The following is a 13381-nucleotide window of genomic DNA, read 5'->3' on the forward strand; positions in this document are numbered from 1 at the left end:
ACTTATAACAATAAGACGAGACATTACACTTTTTTCTTCACTTGTAACAATAAAAATTTTAGACCCCTTATTTTATCTTGCTGCTTTATATTCAGACAGCAATATCCACATAACACTTACATGTAAATGTACCTGTATGTTTTGTTCATTCGCATAAGAAGTTTTTTTTAAAGATGCTGCTCTTGTCCTGAGGCTATGAACTGCTGTGTAAGGAGATTATGATCAACATGCGTACACATGCAGAGTATGTTGTGGGCTTCAACTAAATGTTGAAGAAATGTCTTGTCTTTAGAACAAAAAAGTACAGATTTTCTGGCTGGGAGTGGATGACACGTTTATACATAAATGCAAATATATACCTGCGGTAATAAAAAGAAAAAAAAGGAAACATGAACTAACACGGTTGAGATGCATGTTCTAAAATGCATATATTTTCTGTGCTTCATTTGTTAAAATATACATATTCCTGGTCTAAAAATGGGATATAGGCTGCTCAGTGGTGCAGTGGCTAGCACTGCTGCCTTGCAGCAAGAAGGTTGCGGGTTTGATTCTTGCATGGAGTTTGCTTGTTCTCCCTGAGCATGCGTTGGTTCTCTCCAGGTACTCCGGTTTCCTCCTGCAGTCCAGTGTGTGTGTGAATGGTTGTATGTCCTGTTTGTCTCTGTGTTGCCCTGCGGTGGACTGGCGACCTGTCCAGGGTATACCCCCCCTCTCGCCCATTGACAGCTGGAGATAGGCACCAGCACCCCTTGTCCCCAGTTGGTGTGAAGTATAATGGATGGATTTACTACAAAAGTAAATATAAAAAGTTTTGTATTTACTTTCTAATACTACAAATCTTTTTCAACACTTTTATGACATGCATTCGTGCCTCACCTTCAAGTAAGTGAAAGTAAAAGTCATGTGAAATGATGCCCAGTGGCATAGTGACCAAGCCTGGTTTTACAGCTTTGGTAAGCACAATAGGTAAGTGCTAAAGAATGCCCTCCCAAACTTATTTTAGCCAACATGCCATACCTGAGCTATACAAAAAATTTAGAAAAAGAACTGGAGCGAGTTAGGCTTTTTTGCAACAATGCTTGCGTTTGTTTTAAACCTGGGGTCCAGGAAGGATGCAACATCCTTCCTGGACCCCAGGTTTAAAACCAAGTGTATAACTCAAAAACAAAATGTTAAAATCAGCAAGGTGTGCACATAACTAGGTTAGTAATAATCATGTATTTATGGTATCAGAAACACACTTTATATTTATTTGTAATCTAGCTTCAATGCTAATATCTGGGTGCTTTTATCTGCTACGAGAAAAGATCTCTAACTGAAACCACCCTGAGATCTCAAAGTGCAAAGCCTTCTGGTGAAAAGGTGAAAAAGTCTCTTAGCAGCTTCTTCAAAACTATGGCAATCTCTTCTACTTCACCCATGCAACTTGAAGATGTCGCTGAAGCATAGTTGAACGGTTACCTTATGACTCCTACCATTGATGGAGAAAATGACCCCTTGGCCTGGTGCAACAGATCAGCTTTCCACGACTGTGCAATATCGCCTGTAAGTATCTCTGCATCCCTGCCACAAGTGCTCCTTCAGAGCATCTTTTCAGTGCTGGAGGGAACATAGTGAGCTGCACTTGTTGATCTTTAAAACAAAAGTTGGCACACTGATTTTCCTTTCAAAAAATCAACGAAATCTGAGTCTGTAAGGACACTACCCATTACAATAATATTGGCCTTCACAATGGCTGCACCTGTAAGCAGCGGCTCGACAACTATACAGCTCTCGACAACTATAAAAAATACGCCATTTAAAACGCTATGAATTGGGCATCGATCCTGTATCTATGACCACCAGCGCCTGCTTGAGCTTCGGTCACAAAATGTTGTTTCTGGCCTCTTAAAGGGGTTGTAGAATGCATAACCAAGTTTACATTTTCATAGATGAATAGCGATAGTTCAGTGGGTGAAATGGATGTACAGAGAAGTTCAAACCGCATTCTCACCTCCTTTCTCTGCAAATCTCACAATTCTAAACTTTCACCATGAAACAGGCAAATCCAAACGAAGCCCAGAGTTGACGTAAACTTGGGGTTGTTGCCTTATTTGTTTCTGACATGTACTTTTGTTACGCCCTGAAAATTACATAAAGACCAGCCCACTGGTTCACTGGCCCAAGAACATGAATAGAGGTAGATGTAAGACACTAGTTTAGCTGTTTAGCCTACAGTTGGGTTTACTTCTACAAGAATTACAAAGAAGGCATTTTCTCTATTGAAAATAACACGGGCGTAAATGCAGTGTTCCAGGCTGTACAGAGAAAGAGGAATATTTTCACTTCCCAGGGATTCGAAGACTCGACAGGCATGCATTATGTTTGTGTATCAGAAGATCCCTGCAAAGTTTAAAGCAGGATCTGCTAAACTTCTTTTACTGAAATGAAGGGCTGTTCTGACCGTCAGGCCATCACAAATGCAAGCTCTAAGTATTATTGTTTTTTGGGGATGGGCAGGTGGTGGTATGACGTTACAACTGCTGGGCCACTGACTGGACCGGACCTCAGCAGAGAGCCATGAGCCGCTCGTCCCCAGCCAGAGAAGGGGGGGCTTGAAGCCAGTAAGGCAGGTGGGGGGAAGCACAAGGCCGACGGTGTCCAGGCTAACGTCACCGGGTCGGGTTCGGTTGCTCCGTCCCCCCTGGCTCCCCACCTGCCCCCACCCATCCTCACAATCTTCAGAATCACCATAGAAAGCGTTCTGACCAGCTGTCTCACTGTGTGGTGTGGAGGCTGCAGTGCCTCAGACTGGAAGAAAGTGAGAAGAGTGGTGGGAACAACAGAGAGGATCATCGGGGCTCCTCTTCTATCCATTAAAGACATTTCATCCCAGCGCTGCGTGTCCCCAGCCTAGCGTCATCATCCTCCAGCAGATTCTGCAACAGCTTCTTCAACACTGTCATCAGACTTCTGAACTGTTGAAAAAAACTCTAAATCATGTCACATACTCTGCGTCACACTGATAACACCAAACCGAAATACTGCATATTTGCACCATATATATACATATTATATATATATATATATATATATATATATATATATATATATATATATATATATATATATATATATATATATATATATATATAAAAAACTGTTTTCTCACCCCTCGTGGGGTGGTATGTGTCATCCTCAAGCTCGGGTCCTCTACCAGAGGCCTGGGAGTTTGAGGGTTCTGCGCAGTATCTTAGCTGTTCCTAGGACTGCGCTCTTCTGGACAGAGACCTCTGATGTTTTACCTGGAATCTGCTGTAGCCACTCTCCCAGTTTGGGGGTCACAGCCCCCTGTGCTCCAGCAACTGGATAGCTCGGTAGGTAACACCGTTGACTCCGGCACAGGTGACCGGGGTTTGATTCCCGGCATGGACATCCAGGTGGACCCTTAGCCAAGGTCGCCTACCTCAGGCATGAGTGACACCGCAAATACAAGAGCCATACCGGCTCGGACGTCGCCCGGGTTAACAAGGTCTGGTCAGTTGCTAGGGAACCAGGGCAACTTGATGACAAATTGGCTACTGGAACAAGACATAGATGGACTAGAGCAGAAAACTTGGTACTGATATATATATATATTTTTTTTTTTTCTCTCTCACACTGTTTACATTGTATAAGTGCTGCACTTTATGGAATGGAAATGTCAATTTCACTGCTAAACTGCTGCTCATTCACTGTCTAAAAGCTGTACAAAACAAAACAATAAAATAATAAAACATGTCTAAGTCTAAGATAACTGTACAGAAAAATAATTGTGACTGACAGGACCAAACTCATTTTGCACATTAGCATGTTGTGTGTTTCTGTTATTACGGGAAAATAAGATAATAGATAAGATTTAATAAGAATATACACTGGTTGATTTTTTTGGATTGTAGATGCTTGGACTAACGTGTCTGCTGGCACTGTTGTTCGAGCTTTCGCAAAAGCCGGCATCATTTCCGAGGAGCCGCACGGCACGGAAAGTGACTCTGACAGCGAAGAAGGGGAAATTGGCATGTCCGATTTAGCGCAGCTGTTTAATTAAGAAACAGAGGATGATGACTTTGATGGGTTTGATTAATACTTTGTAATAAATACATGAATAAAGCACAATCATACTCAGTTTTGCTCCCGCTCTATTTTTAAATACGCAGTAGAGGTATTTAAACGTATTAGAGGACATGTACCTGTATATAAAACCTGCGCCCTATAGTCCGGTGCGCCTTATGTGTGTGTTAAATACAGAAATGGCACACATAACTCAGACTGCGCCTTTTAGTACGGTTTAAGCTCATTTTCATTATGGGCTGTTGGTATTTAAAAAAATTAAATCAATAAAATTATTTGTTTTATCCAGACAATTAATTTCTTTGTGGTTGGACTCGGTACTGCACCAAAATGAGTAGTTGTTCAAGATGATGCCATGTTGTATTTGACAATGTTACCATTAGTTATAAAACAAAAAAAATAAGTGGGTCCTGATCCAGAATTGCAGAAAATTGTTTCAATAATACAATTGTGCAGTAACCAGTATGTTTTAAAGCATCTGGCCGTAACATTTTCTGATGCATTACTTTTACTTTTATAATATAAGTAGTTTAAAAAATTTTACTTTAACACTTTGACTTGAGTAATACTTTAACTTCTACAAAAGTGTTTTTAAACAGTAGGATGTATACTTCTACTTGAGTTATAAACATTAATACTTTGACACCTCTGATGAAAAGTTAGAAATGTGAAGTGGAAAACGTACAAATTTCTTTCTGCAATGTTGAAATCTCCTCTTAATCTCCCCCAATCCTATCTAAACTGTCTACAGACTATTCCTTACAAATAATGTTTGTTGTTTGCACTGTTTCACACACTGTGAACTGTGGGAATTCCTCATGACAGGGGTTTGCTTTTCTTATTCAAACCCACAAATGGACTCAATTCAACCTGCAGAAGCATCTCAAGGTAATGAGTGAAAAACAGGATGACCCTGCAGCTCAATTCTTCACTTTAAGGCAAAGGCTGTTTTTTTATTTGTAATAAATTTGTGACAACCAAAGGACATTTTTTTATAATGTAAAAACGGGGTATTGTGTGTAGAAGTTAAAAAGAAATCCATTTACAATACTTACTGGATGCACTCTATGATAAACACAAAGAAATGAATTAAATACTTGACAATAAAGATACTCAAAGGAATACTGAAAACACCTAAATAAGAATTTTGTCAGCGATATGTTAATATGATGGACACCAAAGTAGTTGAACAAACAAAAAAAGCACTCAAAGAATAAAGTTATTACAGACAGAAATGTTTGCCATCCAGATTTGTAACAGATGTTGATCTGTACCATTTCACCTAAACTTAATTAGGTTCCATTTAAAGGCTTTGGTAACAAACAACTACAGCCTTAAGCCTCACTCGGCTCTTCGTGTTGGTAAAAATCTGTCGACATCAGAGATCCACTGACCAAACTGGCACAGGATTAAAAGAGGCACCGTCTGGAAACCAGATGTGTGGCTCTACGTGTGAGTGAGACTGAGCACCAGGTGAGTTCTTTATTGGTGTACATGTGTTGATGTACATTGTAAATGAATGTAAGTGATTTATCCATCATTATCTCAGCAACAGTGGAGAATGCAACAAACACACTTTCCAGAAATCTGATTTGGTCCAGCCTTCCACGACTGCAGCAGAACATAAAACCAAAACAGATCCAGAACAGAAATCCTCATCGCTCTAAGAATCCTCTCCCCTGGCACTGGCAACCTTTTCCATGCTCGTTTTTTCCTGCAGCTTGCCTCTGACGCCCCCCTTGAATAACTTGACATGAGACCCATTCTCTACCACAAATAAATATAAAAAAGAAATGAAAACCAGACAGAGTCGAGATACAGAGGAAAAAATAAACAAAGAGAAGCAACGACTGTATAAGCTGTATCCCTCTGTTTAGAGTCAGATTTGTTTTATTTGCCAGTTGTGCACAGAAACAATGAGCTTGGCTTCTGTGTCATTTTGCTCTAAAAAAAGACAAGCTCAAGATACATTTATAAAAAAGGGAAATTCAAAAAGAGTTTTTGTTATTTTTTTTTTTTTTTATGAATGTGAGATACAGAGATACAGTGAATTTCTCCCTTGTTGTCAGACAAATGGATTTCCTAAAATCTGTTCCTGGTTTTGGAGTGAGACAGAGGGATGCAAAAACCATATGTATAGTCAGACAGTTATCTTAGATGATAAAAAGAATCTCAGCTAAAATCACAGCTCATTTCTTATACAAACATTATAGTTAAATCCTTGCAAGTAACAAAGGGTTTCTTTGGATAAGCCTCCCTTACAAACTGCATCAATATTTGTCTTTCACAGGGTTCATCACTTCAGGTGGCTCTTGCTTCTGTTATTGTTGGATGTTTTATCATATGGTGGCTTTGATTTTTAGGGAACAAAGACTGCACATTTGAGAAATTTATAGCATAAGAATGCTGTAAATGTTAGCTTTGCATTGAAGCCTAACAAGGTTTTATCCAAATGCTATTATAAACAGAGGATATAATTTATTCATAACAGTATGCCATATGTGTTCACTCGCTGCTATATTTTTACAAGTGAGAAAACAGTCACATTTTTTTACAGAATAATTAATGATCAAATGTTTAGAAATGATATTTAGTTTAAGAACAAAATACACTGCTCAGAAAAATTAAAGGAACACCGTGAAAACACAATAGATCTCAATGGGGGAAAAAATCATGCTGTTTATTTATACTGATATGGATTGGGTGATGTGTTAGGAACAAACGGTTGCCACATCATTTGATGGAAATTAAAATAATCAACCTACAGAGGGCTGAATTCAAAGAAACCCCAAAAAGTAGTTTTGTGACAGGCTAGACCATTTTGCTGAAATTTTATTGCAGCAACTCAAAATGGTATATAATAATTTGTATGGCCCCCACGTGCGTGTATGCATTTCTGACAACATCAGGGCATGCTCCTAATGAGACAACGGATGGTGTCCCGGAGTATATCCTCCCAGATCTGGACCAGGGCATCACTAAGCTCCTGGACAGTCTGAGGTGCAACCTGGCGGCGTCGGATGGATCGAAACATAATATCCCAGAGGTGTTCTATTGGATTTAGGTCAGGCGAGCGTGGGGGCCAATCAATGGTATCAATTCCTTCATCCTCCAGGAACCGGCTGCATACTCTCGCTAGATGAGGCCGGGCATTGTCGTGCACCAGGAGGAACACAGGACCCACTGCACCAGCATAGGGTCTGACAATGGGTGCCAGGGTTTCATCCCAATTCCTAATGGCAGTCAGGGCGCCGTTGTCTAGCCTGTATAGGTCTGTGCATCCCTCAATGGATATGCCTCCTCAGACCATCACTGACCCACCACCAAACCGGTCATGCTGAACGATGTTACAGGCAGCATAACGTTCTCCACGGCTTTTCCAGACCCTTTCACGTCTGTCACATGTGCTCAGGGTAACCCTGCTCTCATCTGTGAAAAGCACAAGGCGCCAATGGCAGACTTGCCAATTCTGGTGTTCTGTGGCAAATGCCAATCGAGCTCCACTGTGCCAGGCCCTGTCCAGCTCTCCTGGAGTAACTGCCTGTCTCCTGGAATCTCCTCCATGCTCTTGAGATTGTGCTGGGAGACGCAGCAAACCTTCTGGCAATGGTACGTATTGATGTGCCATCCTGGAGGAGTTGGACTGCCTGTGCAACCTCTGTAGGGTCCAGGTAGCGCCTCATGCTAACAGTAGTGACAGTGACCCTAGCCAAATGCAAAACTGGTGAAAAGGAGTCAGAAAAGATGAGGAGGGGAAAAATGTCAGTGGCCTCCACCTGTAAAAGCATTCCTGTTTTGATGGTCGTCTCATTGTTACCCCTCTAGTGCCCCTGTTGTTAATTTCATTAACACCAAATCAGATGAAACCGATTAACAACCCCCACTGCTACTTGCCTGACCAAATCAATATCGCAGAAGTTTAATTAAGTTGATGCTATACTCTGATTACAAAGTGTTCCTTTAATTTTTTTGAGTAGTGTATATTGTTATCCTCAATGCAATCATAATAATATGTCTTTCCTACACAAATATAAGCTCATCAGCAACAAATGTCAAGCAATATTGAAAATTCACTCAATTTATACCAAATTTTTCAAGAAACCCGGTACTAAATAAAAAAAAATAAGATAAAAGTAAAAAAAAATGAGTTGTCTGACTACATATTAAAGGTGCAACAGGATCTTTTCAATTCAACTCAATTCGATTTATTTATACAGGGCCAATTCACAACACATGTAATCTCAAGGCAATTCAACTAGATCATACAGTCAAATTGATTCAAAGTTTTCTATCTATTGAAAAACATTTGATTGAATCAACTCATTGACTTGTAGCAACAGTGGAGAGGAAAAGCCTCTTTGTAACAGGTAGAAACCTCCAGGAGAACCAGGCTCAGTGTGAGCGGCCATATGCCAAGGCTGAATGGGGTTCAAGGAAACAGAAGCAGACGCACAGAAAGAGGCAGAGATACAAAAGGCAATTGTCAACCAGCTCCAGAGTTGGGATGGTGTCATAGAGAAATAGGAACAGACCAGATGAAGCTACTATGAGAAAAAGCATAGAGAGTATAGCATTAGAAATTGAACTAACAAATTCTGCAGAGTGGGAGAATAGAGATAGAATGAAGCAGAATGATGAATGATGTCCTCTAGAAGTCTAAGCCTATAGCAGAATAACTATAGTGATAGCTCAGGATAACCTTTCATATTGAAAGGGGGATTAACTCAGAGGAGCTCCAGTTTTATAAATACAGGTTTATAAAATGATTTTATATTGTATGTATAACTTCAAGGCAACAAATTTATGTTGTTTTTTATTTGAGATGCAAGAATGAAATGCCTAAGAATTAAATAATAGGACACTCATTTGAGGACAACATCTACATTCTTGCGAAGGAACAAAGGTGGTTGGAGTGAGGAGTTAAGGAAGCCATCTTTGTTAACCTGGAAAAACCATCTCAACAGAGGAGGTGGTCTTGGACATAACCAAAGCACTTTTAGGACATTACCAGAAAGATTTTCCTCACATGACTTATGCTACACGGAGGCTTGTAACTAAAACCACCTGACGAGGGAGTTAATGACTATCAGAACAACCTAACGATGCTTAACATCCTCCTTGTGACCTCCATGTCCAATCCAGTGGGATGGATCAAAGCCAACTTTTGTCCCTCTTTTTAAGACCTATAGTATATTAATCTCAGTGCTCCCCACCACTAGTTAGAACTGAGGAACCCTCTTGGATGAGAGGTGAAACATCATCTAGAAAACTTCACATCCAGTGGCCCAACTTTTTCAAGCTCCACCCTTACCTGGATTAATCTTCACAGAAAGATTTATATTTTGATTCACAGGCAGTGACTGCTCAAGCTATTACTGCAACAGATTACTAGACTCACTAAAAACTAAAACTACATTTGCATGACGAAACAAGGACAAACAAGCGCATCATTTCACTTACTTATTGATGAGCAGCCAAGTTCAAACACAGCTTTTACAAAGTAAAGGCACAACTGTCATCTCCAGAAAAAACTTCATATAAAATATAATAGTTATTCATCTATTTTTATAACGCCACAACTACAAGCTTTGTAGTTGTACTGTAAGAAACCATTACTATACTAACTGCCCACTTCACTCATCAAACCATGCTAGTCCTCTGCATTGCCAAGAGTATCCACTCCAATTGCTTCCACTAGATTCAGAAAGTCTGTTATTTTTATGGTAATAGTATGACATCTATCATCATGTCTACTGGTAGATCATTTAAAATACTTGTGGGCTTAAGGAATGTTATCTCTACTATCTGCTTAAATAATGCTATTTTAAACATGTTCTTTTAATAAACACTTTAATGGAAGTTAATAATGTTTTTAATCATTTAACCATGATCTATGTTTGAATACTTTCCCTATTTCTAAATCTCATAAGAAACTATTTCACTTCGTATTTAATCGAACTGTGTCTGGCTTTTAAGTAACAACATATGGAATTAGTTTTTTTTTTAATATGGGTACAGCCAGATCAAAACACATAATTATCAAGGGAAGAATGATGAACCTATTTGTTAGCCTATGCTGGGAAGGTGTACTGCTAGAAACGCCTCCAGACATTGCATTCTGCCCTAGCTGACCTAAAACCCTCACTTCAACAAAACTGCTAAAACTGTCAGTTAAAAGCCATCTGTCATCAGTCACCCCACAGCAGATCCCACCCCCCAGTAGGCCGGTGCACACCTTTTACAGCAGGCCAGGCTTCGAAGGTGTATTAAGTGTGCTGATAAATGTAATTGTTCATTAGGGTGGAAATGTTCAGTACTGACTTGTAGTTAAACATGTAACCTGCTGGTGAGAGATAATAAGTTGCTGACACACAGGGTGCAGCCCATACATGTGGGAAAGACATTTTTTACCTGAAAAAATTTAGACCTGCTGATGGATGGAGCCATAAGAAGGGCAAATGACATGAGGTCCTCAGTAATTTACGGCAATCCATCTCCTTCACATATAAAAACTCCATGGTTATTTCTTGAACCTAACTTTTAGTTTTATGATGATGGGAAATAAGCTAAACTAGTTATAAGGTAACAATAGGTATAAAATAACTACTTGCTTTGTGTGATTATAGAAAATGCAAGAAATGTCCACATTCTTCAAAAGATTGCCATTTTAAATAAACAATTTGATAACACTTTAATTTTTTATATGTCCTCAAGGGTTGATTTAACAATAATAATAGTAATCCGTTCACACTAAACATCAAGTTTGCTGAAATTAGCTAAAGCTACCTTTTACTTGCTAAGCAGTGAGCCTAAGATACTGTTAGCTGTTATCAATGCACAATTTTTCCTGGAATGACGATGCTTTGTGACAGCTTATTTCTGCATTGCACAAACATTAAAACTTCTGGCAAGGCATTTTTTTTTTTGCATTTCATTTCAGCAGTAGTAATATTTCTGCCACTAGGGGTGCTAGATATGTAACTTTAGGGTTTACCGCCCATAAAAGCAAATAACAACACTGCACATAAACAAAACTTTTAATATATCTAAAATTCAGCTAATGATTGGTTCAAAAGTTATGCAGTGTTGCTTTAAATAACAAGAAAACAAGAATACAGAAAAACACAGCAAAAATCACATGACAGTCATTGAATAGAAGGTTTTTGTCAAAGCTTAGTGCTAACACTGTCAAAGAACTAGAGGGAACATAGAAACCATCACATTCCAATAAGGAATGCAAGTTATTGATTAATGACATAATCTAAATTTGCATTGAGGCTCTGCTTAAGAATGAACAGTGCCGCCCTCTAGTGGGTAGTAATAGCACAATAACATTGAAATACATATTTTTAAGTTCAAGTTATCAAATAATCAGATGAAACACATTTTTTTTATATATAATTTAATCAACAAGTATTATTATTTGTTAATATTCTTAATTTCAAAAGACAGTCAATACCCAAATTATCTTAATAATCTTTCAACTAAATTATGAAAAATATCTTTCATAAACAAAATGATCATATTATCATAACAAACATTACTTTTTTTAATTTAATCTGAATAAATAAGTAGTTACAATATCTACCTCTAAATTCAAAACATATATACATATATATATATATATATATATATATATATATATATATATATATAACAACAGTAGTCATCTTGCAATCTAAAAAGTTTCATTGCAGCTTTGACATGACATGTGGACTCCAACTTTCCTATCACTCTGCATGTCAGTGTACACGTCTGTGAATGGGGTTACGTGAAGGTCATAGAGTGATTGGTATGGCAAGAGAATCATGACATAAATTCATTCATTCATTTCATTTATGGTCCATCTTTGATCAAAGAGATAATAAATTCATTGCACAAATGAGGCTGTTTTTAACATAAAAGTTGTTAGTGGGGTTTGGATAAAGTACCACCCCCCACATTGACATGACAAATAATCTTTCGTTTCCACATCATACTTTTTTAGAAAACTACACAGCAAAAAGCCAATAAATACGTGGATTGTTCACAGAATAGGACTCGCTCGCCTATCCTTATCCTAAAAATATAAATCAAAAACATTTATGGGTGCAACATGAGAGCAGAAAGTAAAACCCAGAAATATAACATTTGTGAGGTACCTAAGGCCAGATCATGACATGTTTGGCCGTGACATGCAGGACCATATAGCTTGGAGGTTTACAATTACATTTCATACCCAACCCAATCTGCTCACAGGCAGGTGGTCGATTGCAGATGGCAGTTAGAAAGAAAATAAATCAGACAATAAAATAAAGAAAAACAAATATTGAGAATTTGCACAATAATTTTGGTAATGATGATAAACATGGAAAACATAAAAGGGCTATTTTCTACAGAACTGTGGTAAATGCAGGCTTCTCGAGTGATTGGTTCACTATGAATTTGACCTAACGTAACCCCAAAAGGTGCAGGGGTCACATTTGTCATTTCAGTAATCATCTACACAGACAGGTTGTTGTTTGAACATGTGAATATGAACAAAGTGCTGTAAAAAAGATTATTTGCATTTTTTTAAACATTTAAATGTTTCAGATTATCAAAGTCAAAAACAAAAGAGAATAGAAACAGAAACAAAACATAGATTTTAACTTAAGATTTCATTTATTGAGGAAAGAGAGTAATCTAAATCAGCCTGATTCAAATTAAAAGAGTAATTACCCCTCAAGTTAAGTGCTGAATTCATTTGGTAGTTGCACATCAGTGCAAAGTAATTCAGGAAATCCCAAAAGAACCCAGAACGACACGATAGGATGTGCTGATGAGCATCAGTTTTTATCTTTGTTACTGACGTTGAATTTGATTTCAGTCTGACCTTTAACTGGAATATTCTAATCCTTTCTATATTAGCTACGACAGTGTTGGCTGTATGTCGGGGGCCACTGTCTTGATTTAAGGTAAACCTCTGACCAATCTCAGATCTTTACAGCCTCTAACAGGGGCCTCCAACTCTGATTTGGGTGAACAACCATCCTGCCATGTTTTTAAAAATGTCCTGCTCCAACACACTAGTCACATGACTGAATGATATCCTCACCACCTCATGCAGTCCTTCAGAGGCCTGATTAATAGCAGTTCGCTTGATTCAGGTGTGTTAAAGAAGTAGCACTCCTTCACTCATCCAAATTCCAGATCCGGTTGCTGATCTGGGCTTTGTTACCCAAGCAACAGTACTTTTATTTTTTCTGTCTTGTATTAAGATCTATCCACCTTCCAATTAACACTGACCAACTACTCTGAGAAAAAGCATCCC

General features: G+C 38.5%; 1 protein-coding gene across 1 annotated transcript in view; it reads right to left on the minus strand.

Annotated features, from left to right (window-relative positions):
- Window positions 1-13381, minus strand: part of LOC119783684 (collagen alpha-1(XI) chain-like) — a 74029-nt gene that overhangs the window by 59558 nt on the left and 1090 nt on the right. The gene's annotated exons all lie outside the window — the stretch shown is intronic.

The sequence above is a fragment of the Cyprinodon tularosa genome, unplaced genomic scaffold (assembly GCF_016077235.1).
Source record: "Cyprinodon tularosa strain WSP-4 unplaced genomic scaffold, ASM1607723v1 ctg21, whole genome shotgun sequence".
In the NCBI taxonomy this organism is placed as follows: Eukaryota; Metazoa; Chordata; class Actinopteri; order Cyprinodontiformes; family Cyprinodontidae; genus Cyprinodon; species Cyprinodon tularosa.